The sequence below is a fragment of the Capricornis sumatraensis genome, chromosome 20 (assembly GCF_032405125.1).
Source record: "Capricornis sumatraensis isolate serow.1 chromosome 20, serow.2, whole genome shotgun sequence".
NCBI lineage: Eukaryota > Metazoa > Chordata > Mammalia > Artiodactyla > Bovidae > Capricornis > Capricornis sumatraensis.
Window position 1 is genome coordinate 29,412,567 of NC_091088.1, and position 15,720 is coordinate 29,428,286.

The following is a 15,720-nucleotide window of genomic DNA, read 5'->3' on the forward strand; positions in this document are numbered from 1 at the left end:
ACTCTTTGCAACCCTATGGACTGTGCAACCCTGTGAGGCCCCTCTGTCCACAGGATTTTCTAGCCAAGAATACTGAAGTGGGTTGCCACGCCCTCTGCCAGGGCTGTCTTCCTGACCCAGGGATCGAACCCGTGTCTCCTGGGGCTCTGGCATTGCAGGTGGATTCTTTACAGTTGAGCCACCAGGGAAGCCAGGAACTGCCTGATTAAGTCTTTTAACTATTTTTCTACTTGGGCATCTGTCAGTAGAACTACTACATCTTGGTCGAACCAATTTGTAAGAGGATGTTGTGTAATTGGGATGCTAATGTTTTGGCACGTTATTAACTGAAATATTTCTCCCATGTTTTGCTTGTAGCCTTTTAGTATAGTAAGCAAAATGTTGGAGGAACACAAGGTTGGTGTGATGTTTATCTGAATCTGCTCTGCAGTCATTGGTGACTAGACAATCTCATTCCTGTTCATTCCTGTTCCCCAATCTTTCTCCCGTGTAGGTTGGGAGTCGCTCCAGGAGGGGTCCACTTCGGTGACCACAGGAGCCCTCTCTAGCACCCCTTGCAGTCCCAGCACCCATCCCCCTTCCAGTAAAGACCCTCTTTAGGGCCTGGAGAGATAGCTCCACTTGAACGGCCTCCTTCTCTATGCCCCGGGATATACAATTAGCACACAAATATTCCGGTGGGTTCCAGATAAGGGATATTGTCTTTGAACAAAGTGGAGGTGGAGGGGAGGTAAGGGTAGCTGCTGGCTTTCTTTAAGCAACCTAATTTAAGTGTGAAAATCAACTTTTCTTCTGAACAATGTGGCAACAACCTGAAAGCTGTGAAAGATGGTGCTAAAGCTAAGGAATTTGTGAGGAAAAGCTTTTATCAAAAGCCCAGGGGAGAAGCTGACTGCATCTGCGCTTCCAAAGGACCTCCCTGACCTGCTTGGTTAACCCACCAAGGCTCTTGCTTAACTCTTCGACGATCTCTTCCTTGTCCCCATCGGTGACCTCTGACCAGGAGACACATCCCGTCTTTAGTTGATGTGATAGACACTGACACCCCTAGCTGTACTCTCCCTCCTTCTAGTGACAGGACTCCCGTTTCTCTCTGACAAATCCCTTTCTCAGTTCATGTATTTGAAGAGAAGTTGGCTCCAATGCCAGTGCCAGGGATTTGTCTCACACTTAGTCAATCTGAGCAGCGCCATACTTTGGGTCTCAGCTATCTGTGTAGGGATGGACACACGATTCAATTCAGGCCAATAAGAGCCAAGCCCAGAACTCTGCCCCAAAGCTTCAGGGCTCAGAGCTCTGAAAGCTTGGCGCTGCTGGCAGCCAGCTTGCCACACCGGGAACCCACAGAGAGAAGTCGAGGGGAGAGATGAGGATTAGGGAGCCCACAAATGAAGCCACACCTGTATTTTCAGTGGTGTGAGCCAATCAACTCCCTAGTATACATAACCACCCCACCCCCTTGTTTTTTCTCAGCTGCACAGGGTCTTCGATGCAGTGTGCAGGATTTCTCTAGTTGCAGAGCGCGAGCTCTAGATCGCAAGGGTTCAGTAGCTGTGGCACCTCTGTGGTTGCAGCACTGGGCTGTTATCCTGCCGCATATGGGATCTTCCCAGATCAGGGATTGAACCTGTGTCTTCTGCATTCGCAGTCAGATTCTCAACTGCTAGACCACCAGGAAATCCCCCAACATAAGCCCTTCTGAGTTAGGTTTCTATCACTGACTGTGGAAGGACTCCTCAATAATACAGTCCAGTCCATCAACTGGATCTCTGCCTTGAACCACTGAATTGTAGATACCCATGAACCCAAACCCAGATGAATTTAGTGTGTGGGTGGATGGGGTGGGGGGCATTGGTAGCCCAGTGAGCTCCTAGGACAGGGACCTGGAAATATATGTGAGGAATAGTTGAAGGAAGCAGAGGAGAACTCCAAGAAGATGTGACAGCCTGTTGTCATGGAGACCCCACACCATAGACCATTGGATGAAGGATTTTTAGAGCTGAGTTTTAACTCAATATGAAGAAAAGTTACTGATTCTCAGACGTGAGGAGATAGTGAGTTCCCTTCCCCTGGGGATGTGTAAGAGGAGAGTGTCTAACAGGATGTCATGGGAGAGATTCAAGGACCGCATGCAAGTTGAACTATAGACCCTTGATGTTCCCACTAACCCTGAGCCACGATGAATCTTTTTTTCCCTATGCAGAGGTTGGTTTTCGAATCAGATTTTCCTCTTTTGCTACCCAGCTTTTCTAGCAGGAAAATTATGTTTATGAGGGTACAGTTGCTATGGAGATGATTAAAATGACAGATTCAATGCACAAAGCAAGGAAACAGAGAAATTGCCTTCTACACCCAACCCCAAACCCTTACCCATTTCTGTTACCCAACACACACACACTTCAGGGGGCTCCCCAAAAAGGAACTTAGCTCCCAGGAACCCAGAGTTGAAGGCTGGGTAGACTGTGGGGCAGAGATGAAATTGGACACTGTCCCAGGGTTTGTCTTACTTGGGTGTCAGAAGGCCCAATGGCTAAGGTCCCTTGTCTTGGTCAGTTCCTACCAAATAGGGGATTCTTGATCCACTGCTGTTCTCTCCCCTCCCCTCAACCCAGAACTACTTGCTCTTTTCTAAAATGGAAGCTGAATTGCTATTCTACCAAGTGGCGGAATGTGTCTTAACACAAGTGGCCTTATTGTGTCTTTCAGGCTTTTGCTGTTTTTTATTATTATAGATTATCATTCTGCATATTCACATTCATATTTGGGGCATTATTTTGAGTTAATATTTTAAAAATCTTTTTCCAGTTACTGATGTTTGTTTTTCCATCTTGATGTTTTTAAAGTGTGTGTGCGCATGTGTGCACACATGCACACACACACTTTGTTGCTATTTTTCAAGTCCATTTTAAAAGGTCAGGCAAAAAAAATTTCCAAAATACAGATTAGCTGTTTATAGGCGCCTTCTTTTTTATGGAATCTATTTATTTTGCCGTGTCAGCCATACCTGAACTATAGGTGTTTTTATGACCTTTCTGTAGGTCTAATACAACCATTGGGAGGAAGTGATTTTTTTAGTAAACTACCTTTAAAAAAGAAATGAGAGACTTTCCCCTTATCTCAGCATCTTTCATCTCTCGTTCTTCTGTTAGTGACTTTTCCCCTCTCCCTCATTTGGGTAAATACGTACATGCCATAATGATCCATAATCCACCAAAAATAAAATGTACAGATGTTTTTCAAGTGGGCCAAAATGGAAATTTTCCATATCTCACTCCTCAGGGTATTTTATTATTGATTTTTATTTAGGGGAAAAGATGCATCATCCTTTTGGCAATGAAACCAAAGCAAAGGCCTGTCTTAAAAGCTATATCCTTATGACCCTGGTGGGAACACCTGGTGTGAGTGGACCTAGTAATTAGGAAACTTTTCCTAAAGCAAAAATGCCAAAATACCAACAGTGTTATCTCTAGGGTCTGAGAGATATGATAAATTTTTATTTTCAATTTTATACTTTTCCATGGCTTCTGGACTATCTATAGCAATCATAAGCTAGTTGAAAAATAATTGAATATGTGAAGATATATTCCTTGAAAAAAATGAAACATATCTACAAAGTTAAAATCTCCTTTGACTTCTATCACTTCCCATCCTGGTTCCCTCTCTAGATACAACTGCTGTTAGCAACTTAGTCTGTATCCTTCTAGAACTTTCTTTGATTAATTTACACACACATACACACAGGCACACAAAAACATATGCATTCATGTTGTTCTTTAAAAATCAAGGGGAAAAACAACGAATTTGGTGAAAGCATAGCCGAGAATACTTACAAATGTTAGAACAAAAAGAGTTTTAAGGGCTTTCTAGTCCAACTCCCTCATTTAACAAATGTGGCACTCAGTTCTCCGGAGCCTGTCTTCCCAGGAAACCACATTCTGATGCGAGCCATATTTTGATATGTGGGTCTTCTGATGAGCAGGAAGATGTGTAAATACTCGTCTCCCAGGCCTGAGTATGACTTTTAATAATCGAATATGGAGCTTGAGCCAACATTTTATTCAGGCACTAAATTTAAAAGTGGAGCCAAGAGACTTTAAAAAATTTATGATTCCACAAACGCAGGGAATTTTCCCCCACGATCGCTATCTCAGAACTAAAAGCGTAAAACCAGCCCTGTGTGGCTTGGCTCTCTTTGCTGAGCTCCAGCTCTGGGGTGTTCTGAAGTCTCAAGCAAGCTGCCCTAGCTGGGGGTCCCTCCAGGCACCCATCCTGACCCTCATCCCTGCCCCAGGACTAAGGAGTCCTCCTGAAGCCATTTGGTTCCCTTATCGCCCCTCTCTCTGTGCTCCAGCCCTTGGAGCAAGCGCCTGAGTGCCCTGTGATAAAGATAGTGTTTCGACTTGAAAGAGTAATTGCTGACACACATTACTGTTTCCCTGGAGGAAATCAGTCCAGACAAATCCTCTGAAACCTAGGACAGCAAACGCGGCAGATTATGGTGGGAGCCGACTTGGCTTTTGGTCTCCCTTGTGAAGCTGCTCTGTCTCATTTTCAAGACTCCAAATGCCTGCCATGCCCACAACACCCTCAACCCTTCCCACCCAGCCTGGCCCATCACCCGGATCTGGACCTCAGAGGTTTGGGCAAAGCTTTATCCTCCTTCCCTGCTGCTAGGAGACTTAGGGGACACAGCAAACCCCTCCTATGTGAAGCTCCAAGGACTGGGGGCCAGTAGATATCCCTCCATCCCAGAAGGAAGAAGCCCATTGGACAGAGACTACTTTCACAGGAATTTCTGTATCCCAGCCCTCATTCATTCATTCATTCATTCGACAGTATTCATAAGCATCAACTATGTGCCTGCACAAATAGGTAATGATAAGCTCAGGAAAGAAAAAAATAAAACAAGGCAGAGAAGATGGCAAAGGCAAGCGAGGTGAATTTATTATTATGTAAGCGGTGAGCAAGGATGACCTCACTGATTGGATGACATCTGAGCAGAGACCGGAAGGAAGAGAGGATGTAGATCACGCAGCCATCTGATGGAAGAACAGTCCAGGCAGTGGGAACAGAAGGTGCCAAAGTCCTGAGACATGAACAACAAAAAGGCAAGTCTGGCTAGAGCAGGATAAGTGAGGGGGAAAATGGGAAATGAAATTGGGGAAGGAGATTGTTTATGGCCATTGGAAGGATTTGATTTTTTCCTTCAAGTAAGAGAAGCTATTGGAGGGCTTTGAGAAGAAGAGGGGCATAACTGGATTCAGATTTTGACAGAATGACTCAGACTGAATTCTATACATACTGTGACAAGAATGGAAAGAAGGAAACCAGATAGGAGGCCATTGTTGTCATCCAAGCAAGAGACAGTGGTAGCTTGGCCCACGTTAGTAGTGTGGAAGTGGTGAGAAATAGGAGAGTTACTGGACCTCTCTTCTCCTATAGACAGATAGATAGACAGATACCTATGCACCTATATCTATGTGTATGCACACACACACACACACACACATATAACTGGACCACTCCTACTTCAATTTCATAAGTTAATCTTATAGAAAAACCGAAACATTTTGGCCAACTCAATGCATATACATATAACAGAGTCAACAGGAATTTCGCTTACAATATTGGGGAAATGGAGGTATTGGGTTAACCAAAAAGTTGTTCAGGTTTTTCCATAAGATCAGCTTTTTGGTCAACCCAGTATATTCTGAAATGGGACAATGGCCAAAGAACCAAGTCATAAGGAGTGGGGAACTTAGGAATTTGGACATGCTCATTTTGAGATGCCTTGTAGACACTCAAGTGGACAGAGATTCTCAAGTTCAAGAGCGAGGTATCATCTGGAGATATGTTTTATGATGGTATTTAAAGCTATGAGACTAAATGAGTAGCTAGAGAAGAAAAAGCATTAAAGCGTGTATAGAAGCAGAGAAGAGGGGAAGAATAGGGAAGGGGAATGAAAGGAAAGGGGACAGAAGAGAAGAGTAAGAAAGGAAGAAAAAGAATCTGAAGGCTGAACCTGGGGATGCTTCAACATTTAAAGATTGGGAAGACACGGAAGACCTCTAATTAAGAAAGAGTTTCCATTGAGATGGCAGGAGAGCCGGGGGAGTGTGGTATCCTAAAAGCCAAGGGAAAAGTGTTTCATGACGGAGACAGTGATCAACTACATCCAACACTGCTGATCAGTTGAATAAGATGAAGCATGAGATTTGACCATGAGATTTAGCAACATGACCTTGGGAAGAGCTTTCTCAGTGGAGAGGAACCTGATGGAACTGGGTTCAAAAGAGAATGAACGAAGTAGAAGATAACGAGAAAAAATGATTAGTTGATGAAATTCCATAACCTCAGATCTTGGAGTGATGTAAAGGCACCCAATGACTTAATGGATTTCCATCCAGTGCAAGAAACCAGCTCCTTGTCAGTCATTGCATTTCTGTATGCCTGCACTTGAGAATTTACCAAGAGTCCAAAGTATTCAAAAAAAAAAATAGGATGTGCATTTCTATAAAGTTTCTCTATTGCCTTTTTTTGTTTCAGTAAGGAAAAAATCCTATAACACAAATGAAACTAACCATATGGCTTTCCAGCAAATGGCTTTTGCTGGACACATTCCTCATTGTTGGAGTTTAGAGGATTCTGTAACTCTCACTTAAACTTTTAGACACTATTGAGCAATCTGACTTTTTCCCAAATCAACCAGGAAAGAAAAATAGCTGGTCTTAAATAATTCATCTATTACAGTCATCATCCAAGTGTAGTAGTTATAGCTATCAATGTTTAGTTGTTTAAAGGCTACAAGAGTATCATGTTTTCATATGTATCATCTCATTTGATCTTCACAGCTATATAAGATGGCAGGAATCATTATCTCCACTTTACAAAACAAGAAACGGAGAGTCAGAGAGATTAGAGACTCATCCAAAGTTATTTAAAATGTAAATGGTTGGACTTCCTTGCTGGTCCAGTGCCTAAGACTGCACTCCCAATGCAGGGAAGCCTGATTCGATACTAGGTGAGGGAACTAGATCCCCCACACAGCAATTAAAAGTTCATATATGCCTGCCTGTTGTCACTCAGTTGTGTCCGATTCTCTGTGACCCCACGGACTGTAGCCCACCTGGCTCCTCTATCCATGGGATTCTTCAGGCAAGAACACTAGAGTGGGTGGCCGTGCCTTCCTCCAAGGGATATTCCCAACCCAGGTATCAAACCCATGTCTCTTATGTCTCTTGCATTGGCAGGCAGATTCTTTACCACTAGCACAGTTCACATATTGCAAATAAGATGTTTGATCCCACATGCCACAGCTAAGACCCAGTACAACCAAAATAAATAAGTTCAATAAACAAAATTTTTTTTTTAAGTCAAAAAGTAAATGGTGACACAGCATTACTTCTCCCTCTAAAGGTGGTCCTGACACTTCCTAGCACATACCTGAAGTGGGATGGATGGACAGAGCACTGACGTGAGCAGAGAGCCAGACAACTTCTCCCTGAACATTTCCCACATGCCGAAGTGGCTTCCTCTGCCCACATGTGTATCTGACATTGTAGCTGACATTGAGTGAACACGGAAAATCATCTCTAAATGCCTCTGCAAGCTGTAGGAAACATGGAAAAGTTCACCGTATTCTTTGTACTTCACCTGACCAAGGAGTTTGCCCTCATCTTTTACAAATGATCGTGGCCAAGACTTCCCACCAACCATGCGGACAATATGTCAAATGACTAATTGGCAAACACAGTGTTTCCAATCAGAGTCTTGATAAACCACTGCACTAGTCTGATGGAAGTCTGCCCAGCTGTAAAGTCCTGATAGTAATGGGTCCGTGTTGTCTTTGACCTCACATCCAAAGTTCTTGGTTTTTAAATATTATTAATGTGCAGTCATTGCGTATGGATTTATTTTAATCAACCAGCAACAGCCATTGTGGCCTTGGAACATGAGTAGACAGACGTCCGTAGATTAACAGAAAGTTGAGAAACAAACTCAAATTTACATATTCATTTGTATGATAAAAGAGGTATTTCCAATAAGTTAGGAAATTAATAATGATTTAATGAAATTGTGCCAAGGAAATTGATTAACTGTTTAGAAAATACAAGGTTAAATCCTCACCTCGCTCTCCCTGCTCAAATGAATTCCAGTTCAATTAAAGACATAAATATAGAAGTAAAATAATACAAGAAATAGATTAGATGATAGGGAGCTTTTTATCTGACCTTCAGCTGGAGAGGATTGTTGTAAATACCCACACAAGGAAGGGCGCTGTGTAGTATGAACATATTAATAGTTTGAAAAATATTTTTCTCTTTTTATTTACTCATGGCTGTGCTGGGTCTTCATCACTGCCCTCAGGTTGTCTCTAGTTGCAGTGAGTGGGTGCTACCTTCTAGTTGCAATGCTTGGCCTTCAGCAATTGTGACCTGGGATCTCAGTAGTTGCAGCTCACAGGCTTTGTTGCCCTGGGGCATGTGGGATCTTCCTGGACCAGGGATTGAACTCTTGACCCCTGCTTTGGCAAGCAGATATTTAGCCACTGGACCACCAGGGAAGCCCTTCTATTTTAATTAAAATAGAGTCTTGCTGCTCATGCCCTTACCCTACTCTTACTGCTAAAACTCCCTTTTCCACTCCTTCCCTCTGACCCTGAGTCTTCCTAGGATCCAAGGAACATCAGGCCAAAATTATTCACTCATCTTGAGAAAGGGAAACCAAAGACCCAGAGAAAGGAAGCAACTCATCTAAGAACAGATAGCTTGTAGAAAAGAGCCGGGTGGCTTGGGTTTGACTCTCATCTCTACCACTGTGTGCCACTGTGCCCAAAGCTGAGCTCCCCTCTCTGAGCTCCCCTCTCTGAGCTTCAGGATCCTCAGCTGTAAATGACGAAGGAACTAACACTGTCCTAGTGGTCTGTTGTGAGGATAAAATGAGTTAATCTGCAAAGTATTGGGAACTGTCAGCTCTATAGCAAGAGCTCAATAAATGGTAAGAGTTATGTTTACCTCAGGCTTCCCTGGTGTTTCAGAAGGTAAAGAATCTGCCCACAATGCAGGAGACCTGGGTTCAATCCCTGGGTAGAGTAGTTCCTGTGGAGAAGGGAATGGCTACCTGCTCCAGTATACTTGCCTGGAGAATTCCATGGACAGAGGAGACTGGTGGGCTACAGTTCATGGGGTTGCAAACAGTCGGACATGACTGAGCAACCAACACCCTTACCTTATCCTGGCAGATAGGGTTTACATGATACATGTCCTCATTACAATAGCAGGTACTAGGCCAGCATTAAATCCTCAAGAAATACTTATTTTTGATAGAAGGTGAGTAATTGTGTATCGCACCATTGCCTTGAGACCTATTCTTTCATTTTAGACTCAGAACAACATTGGGATGCAAACAGGGCAAACACAACTGTACCCATTTCAAAGATGATAAAACTGAGATGTGGAAGTCCTTGCCTTCAGCCACAAAGACTTGGGAATAAGCTCAAATATCCCAGCATCTCCACTACGCTTTCACACTGAAAACTTTACCCTGTTCCCCCACAATCAAACAAACGATAGTTGTCACGCTTGTTTTTTTGTCATCAAAGTCCTCCCATTTATTAAGCTTATCATGCACCAAATTGATCACTAATGCTGCACAGGCATCATCTCATTTAATCCTTAGAACAATCCTGGGGACTAGACATTCCTGTGAACATTTTATACCTAAGGAAATCAAGAGTTAGATAATAAGCCTAAGATCATAGAAGAACAGATGAAAATCCCTATTGTAATGGAGGTCTGGGTGATAATAAAGCCTAGGTTATTTGCCATTTTTCTAATGGCAGAGGAACTGGGAAGCAGAAGGGCCCAATTCTTGCCTTAAAGTGTTCAGGAGTCCACCTTGGGAAGATGCCACGGCTTAGAATAGACATCACCAGGATTCAGACTCAGGTTGTCCAATTTGGGGGCCTGTACATTCGTTCCCAGGTTACCCTGCCAATTAGCCCCCAAACAATAATACTGAAATACTTGATGATATTAAAATGTTAAAATGGTAATACTGAAAGAAATCATTGTATACCTACCCAAAAGCAAAAGCCCTATCTAGGAATCACAGAGATGCATCCATTGATCATTAATATACCAATGGGTCCAACCCACTGATGTTGATTCCTGCCACATGCCAAGCACTGCTCTAGGTGCTGGTGACACCACACCAAAGAGTTTGCCAAAAGGCTGGGGAGAAGAGACATAGTTAGACAACTGGAGAAGTAGTCATTAAAGATGAAAGCAAGAGTTTGGGAAAAGAGTTCCAAGAGATGGGGTCTTGGTTTCTGTATTCAAAACACTTAAGACCTTTTCAAGGAGACAAGACACAGAAATCACCAAGGGGAAAGTTCCATGATAGAAGTAAATAGTGTAGATGATTGTAGAAACGCGGCCAATGGATTGCCAAATGAGTTTGAACAAAGCATGGTACTGGGAGGGTTAGTGAAAGTTAGAAACCTGCGGAGCACTCATGCAGACTTCAGGGCCCAAGCTGGTACATGTGTGACTTAGATCCGTAGATAATCTTATTCCCCTGAGTTTAACATGAATAATAATCATAATAAACTAAAACAAAAAAGTAAAAGCAAAGCATTGTCTCCTTCCCCTGCTGCCCCTCCTCTCCCACTCCCAGTCTTGCAGGTTGTCACCCTTCTCTCTAAATGGCCTGGTCCATAGATCCCCACATCTGATGGAAATCAAGGCAGGGAGAAAGTGTGAGATCATGTTCCCTGTGCCTTCCTCGGCCCTTCCCCAAATCACTTCTGACCCCACTGTTAGGAGACAATATTGAAAACAGTCCAAAACCACCCCACGCAAAACATGAATCAAAAAGTCGCGACTCCTAGACATGTTTTTAAAATTGCTCAGTTGCATGCAAGTCCCTTTAGTGCTGGAAGGACTTTAATAAAATTGATTTTCTGAGTATAGCCTTTTAGCAGCTACTGTATAAGCTTGAAATATGAACCCTTCATTGTTGAAAGTGTTTCATTTTTGGCCTGTTACTAATGATGAAGGGAAAGTGTGGGTTTGGAATTCTCTAAGGCTGACATTCTCATAATTAAATAGTGTTAATAATAAAGCTTTTGCAGATTTTAAACAAACTGGCACAGAGGTGGAACAGTTTGCCGTATTTCATTTAGAGACCACAGCAATTAGCCTTTAATGAATAGTACACAGCGACATAGAAGCGAGTCATTTCTCCCTGTCGTTTATTTGCCAAATCACAAAAGGCGATGTTTTCATTCTGCTGATTGAAAATGATGCTCAGGATTTCTCCTGAAAGCCTCTTAAGTAATTGCCTCGTGAAACTGAAAAATAAATAAATAAAATGAAAAGGAAGAACATTAATTGCTTTTAATATCTCCGGTCTAATTTCGGCCAAGCTTAGCACGCTAATAGCTGGGGATCTCAAGCTGTACAACAATGGATCAAAAATAGAAGGCTCATCGTGGTTGATATATTTAGAGGCTGATGTTTTTCTTTTATAATTTTAGGAGAGAGATGTTCCTGGGCACATTGTGACTTCTCTCTGTGAACTGACACGGGGTGTTTTTATAGAGGACTCACGGGTGGGGTGACTCTGAAGTCATTGCCAAAGGAAGATGACAATGATTATCCTGAAGGTGAGACGAGAAAGAGCTGCTCCACGGTCAAGGTTGTGAACAACAAAGAAACGGTTATCCTTTTAGGGTCTTCCTCCTCCAGGCTTTTGAGGACAAAGATGAATTATTTTTAAAAAGGTAGGTAGCCTCTAGAACTCTTTTTTCCACACTTGAAAATATTATTTCTTATCTCTGAGACTCAATTTTCTTATCTGCAAGCTCATGGAGGAAGGAAAGGCAGGAAATAATGACTTAACTGGATAAATCCTAACATCACCTGGAAGCTGTTAAACATTCAGATTTCCAGTTTCCATTTGGAATCCGCTGAATTGGAATTCCCAAAGGAAGGGCTCAGGGATTCCACCCTTTATGAAAGCAGGCTCAGGGGTCCTGAGTACAGGTATCCCCCACTATTTGAAAGTTCACTTAACACCTCCTCGCTTTTAGGAAAGACCTATGTTGGTACCTGTTTCACTAACTGAAAGAAATCCAAAGAGAGTTTTTGCCTTTAGGAAAAAAAAGGCAAAAATGGGAAAATAATGTTCAGTGTTTGTTTTGCAGAAGCCAGTATGGAGACCCCTGAACAGTGAGAGTGGTTCCACCAGACTCCTTGTCAGGCAGTACACTCAGCATCGCAGCATCAGGCCACCATGGCTTCGAACTATGTCTGTAAGTATCTGCGCTTTATCTCGATTGATTTTATGCATCTGTTGGCAAGATGTGTCAAGATTGTTTCTTCACTTGACACCATTTTAGCTTATGAAAGTTTTCATGAAAATGTCATACTTTTGGACAGCAGGGAATCCTGAACCTGGTAATCTTGGTTAACTCGCTTGAGCATCTTTGGACCATCCAGTTCCACAGGCGTTGACAGACTCAGGGACCGCCATGTTTGAAGCAGTGCATTGTGGGAGATCGCAGAGGCTCCCACAAGGGGCCACTTGAGAAATCACAGATCCCCAGCCTGAGAAAGTCTTCCAACCTGTCTACCATGGAGCTGTGAACAGTTCACCCTTCACTGTGACACTGAAAGAGCAAGGGTTTTGTTGAAATAACTTCCTAGACTCAGTGTGGAGCTTCTCCTGCCCAGGGTGCAAGGTCAGCAAACCGAAACTAAGACAACTTCCGTGTTCCTGTAAATGACTCTCCTGAAACACAGGCTGTCCAGTCAGCCAGTCCCCAGACGCCAGCTCTGGGCTTTATACTTACTTATTTGTTCCTTATCCATTTTCTGTCTCTTCATTGTTCCTTATTCCTTACACAATGAAAGCTCTGTGCCTCCCACCCCGTTCTGCAGTTTTCTGGACCCTTGGGGACAGAAAATGCCCGCTTCATGGAGTATTCAAGTTTGTATCACCCACATGGTCTTCTTCAATCATTTTTGACAGTTATAAGGAACAGCACTAAGGAAAAGTAAGCTGTAACAAGGCTTGGGTGGAAGGTCAGGTGATGGGGGAGGCAGAGGCCCCACAGGGAAATATATGCTCAGTAGCAGACAGTACAAAACAGACCAATAGACAATTTGAATGTCCCATGCGCACCCCCTTCCATGCCGGAAGGCCTGAGTGATGCAGGGGCCCTTCCTCTTTCTGGGTCTCAGAGTGCCCAGCTAGAGGATGCGATGGGTGAACCAGAACCAACGGTGCCTTCAGGTGGTGGCATTACAGCTCGTAACACTTGGCAGCTTTGCTGGGCTGGTCCAGACTTCTGCTGGGATAGTCTAACCTAATTCTGCTTTGCAGGAAGGGCTTGGGTAAAGTACTTTGATTTGACCTTCTAGTGAATTCCAGATGGAGCTGGAGCTGGCCTCATCCAGAATGGCAGGTGCTAACTTCACATCCAGGCATTTTAGAAACAAAACATCCTTAAAGATTGAAAACTAAGGTTGTTTTGTTTGCTTTGTTTTTAATATTTTGCTTTTTCTAAATGAGGAAAAATGAAGAACAGCCTGATATCAGAAACCAACCTAAACATTTTAAGTTTTTAGTACCATTTAACTTCTTTTCTCAACCCTCTTGCAAAGTCATTGTTATATCGTGGTCCATATTTCATAAAGCACCTCATGCCTTACTTGGAACACAGCAGGTGCTCAATATGTGTCAGGAGAACTAATTGATATGTTAATAATCTATTGAAGTATCACTGTGCTAAATACTTTCCACGTGTTGTGTCATTTAATCTTCATAGTCATCCTTAGAGCCAGGTAGGTAGGTGTGAAGTGGCATCTCACTGTAGTTTGGATTGATATTTCCCCAGCAATTAGGGATGGTGAGCATCTTTGCATGTGCTTCTTTGACCAGTTGTATATCTGCTTTGGAGAAATATCTATTCAAGTTTTTTGTCCATTTTTGAATCGATGTTCATTTTTTGTTGTTGAGTTGTGAGACTTCTTTGAATATTCTGGATATTAATCCCCTGTCAGGTAGAGAATGGACATGGCTACATGGGGAAGGAGAGGGTGGGTCAAATTGGTACAGTAGCATATATATACGGAGAAGGCGATGGCACCCCACTCCAGTGCTCTTGCCTGGAAAATCCCATGGACTGAGGAGGCTGGTGGGCTGCAGTCCATGGGGTTGCGAAGAGTCGGGCATGACTGAGCAACTTCACTTTCACTTTTCACTCTCATGCATTGGAGAAGAAAATGGCAACCCACTCCAGTGTTCTTGCCTGGAGAATTCCAGGGTTGGGGGAGCCTGGTGGGCTTCCATCTATGAGGTCGCACAGAGTCGGACACGACTGAAGCGACTTAGCAGCAGCATATATATATATATATATATACACATATACACACACACACACTACAATGTGTAAAGTAGATAGCTAGTGGGAACCTCTTGTAAAGCACAGGAAGTTCAGCCAATGCTCTCTGATGACCTAGATGGGTGGGATAGGGTGTGGGTGGGAGGGAGGTCCAAGAGGGAGATATATATCTTTACATATGACTGATTTGCTTCATTGTACAGCAGAAACTAGCGCTACATTGTGAAGCAATTTTACTCAAATAAAAAACCCTTTATCAGATATATTATCTGCAGTCCTATTCCACAGGCTGCTGCTTCACTCTGTTGATGGTGTCTTGATGCATAGAAATATTTCAGCTTGATGGTCCAATTTTTCTATTTTTTTCTTTTGTTCCCTGTGCTTTGGTTGTACTTCAAGAGCTTGAGTGATTTTGATGTAGCCAAACTTGGGGACCCTAAACCCAATCCCTAGTCTACACTTTTTTTTAATTTAGACAGTGTCATCCTCACCTCCCTCTCAGTTTTTCCAAATAAAAACTCACTTAGAAAAATATGTCTTTAAAAGAGAGAACTTCTTGGATGAATAGTTCTCTTCCAAGTGAGTACCTGATCGCCAGGGCATCAATATCCCGCAGCAGTAACTTTAGAATAACCTCCACAGGTTTAAGAAGCATTGATCTAGTGATCAAACCTCACCTTTTAAAATGGGATCACTGAGTCCTAGAGAAGGAAAATTAATTTCTAGAAATGGACGGTGTTTCTGCTGCCTGCCCCTTCGAGCTCTGTCTGGAGGACCCTGAGGGGATCAGCCATGGCTGCTAAAGGGAGAACCCCTTGATTCCTGGCTGGTCAAGATGATCAGTTGATGTAAAATTCAATGATGAAGATGTTTCCATGTGTATGGAGAGCTTTGGAATAAAAACATATTGCTAAGGTAAAATAAGACATGATTTCTTTTAAAGACAAAAAAATCACCCAAGTTTTAACTAGGTAATTAATTAATTCACAAGTAGGTCCAAAGTGAGAGTGATTACTAAACAATGACAAATGATAAAGAATAAACCCTAAGGTAAGTGATGATCAAGAAGATGAAACAGTTTTAGCTTGGAATCCTATTACAATTCTATTTCAATATAAATAAGCTGACACCAGAAGCAAACGATTAACCCCAAAGCCACTGGCTGTTCATTAGCTAAGGAATAATTTTACATTTCATTATTATTTGTGTTGGCTAAATTTCCATTAAAACTAATTTAGTAAACTGGCTTTCTGATGGGCTTGAAATTAAAAGGAGGAAGAGAAGGCAAGGAGGGGACAAAACAGAGGCCA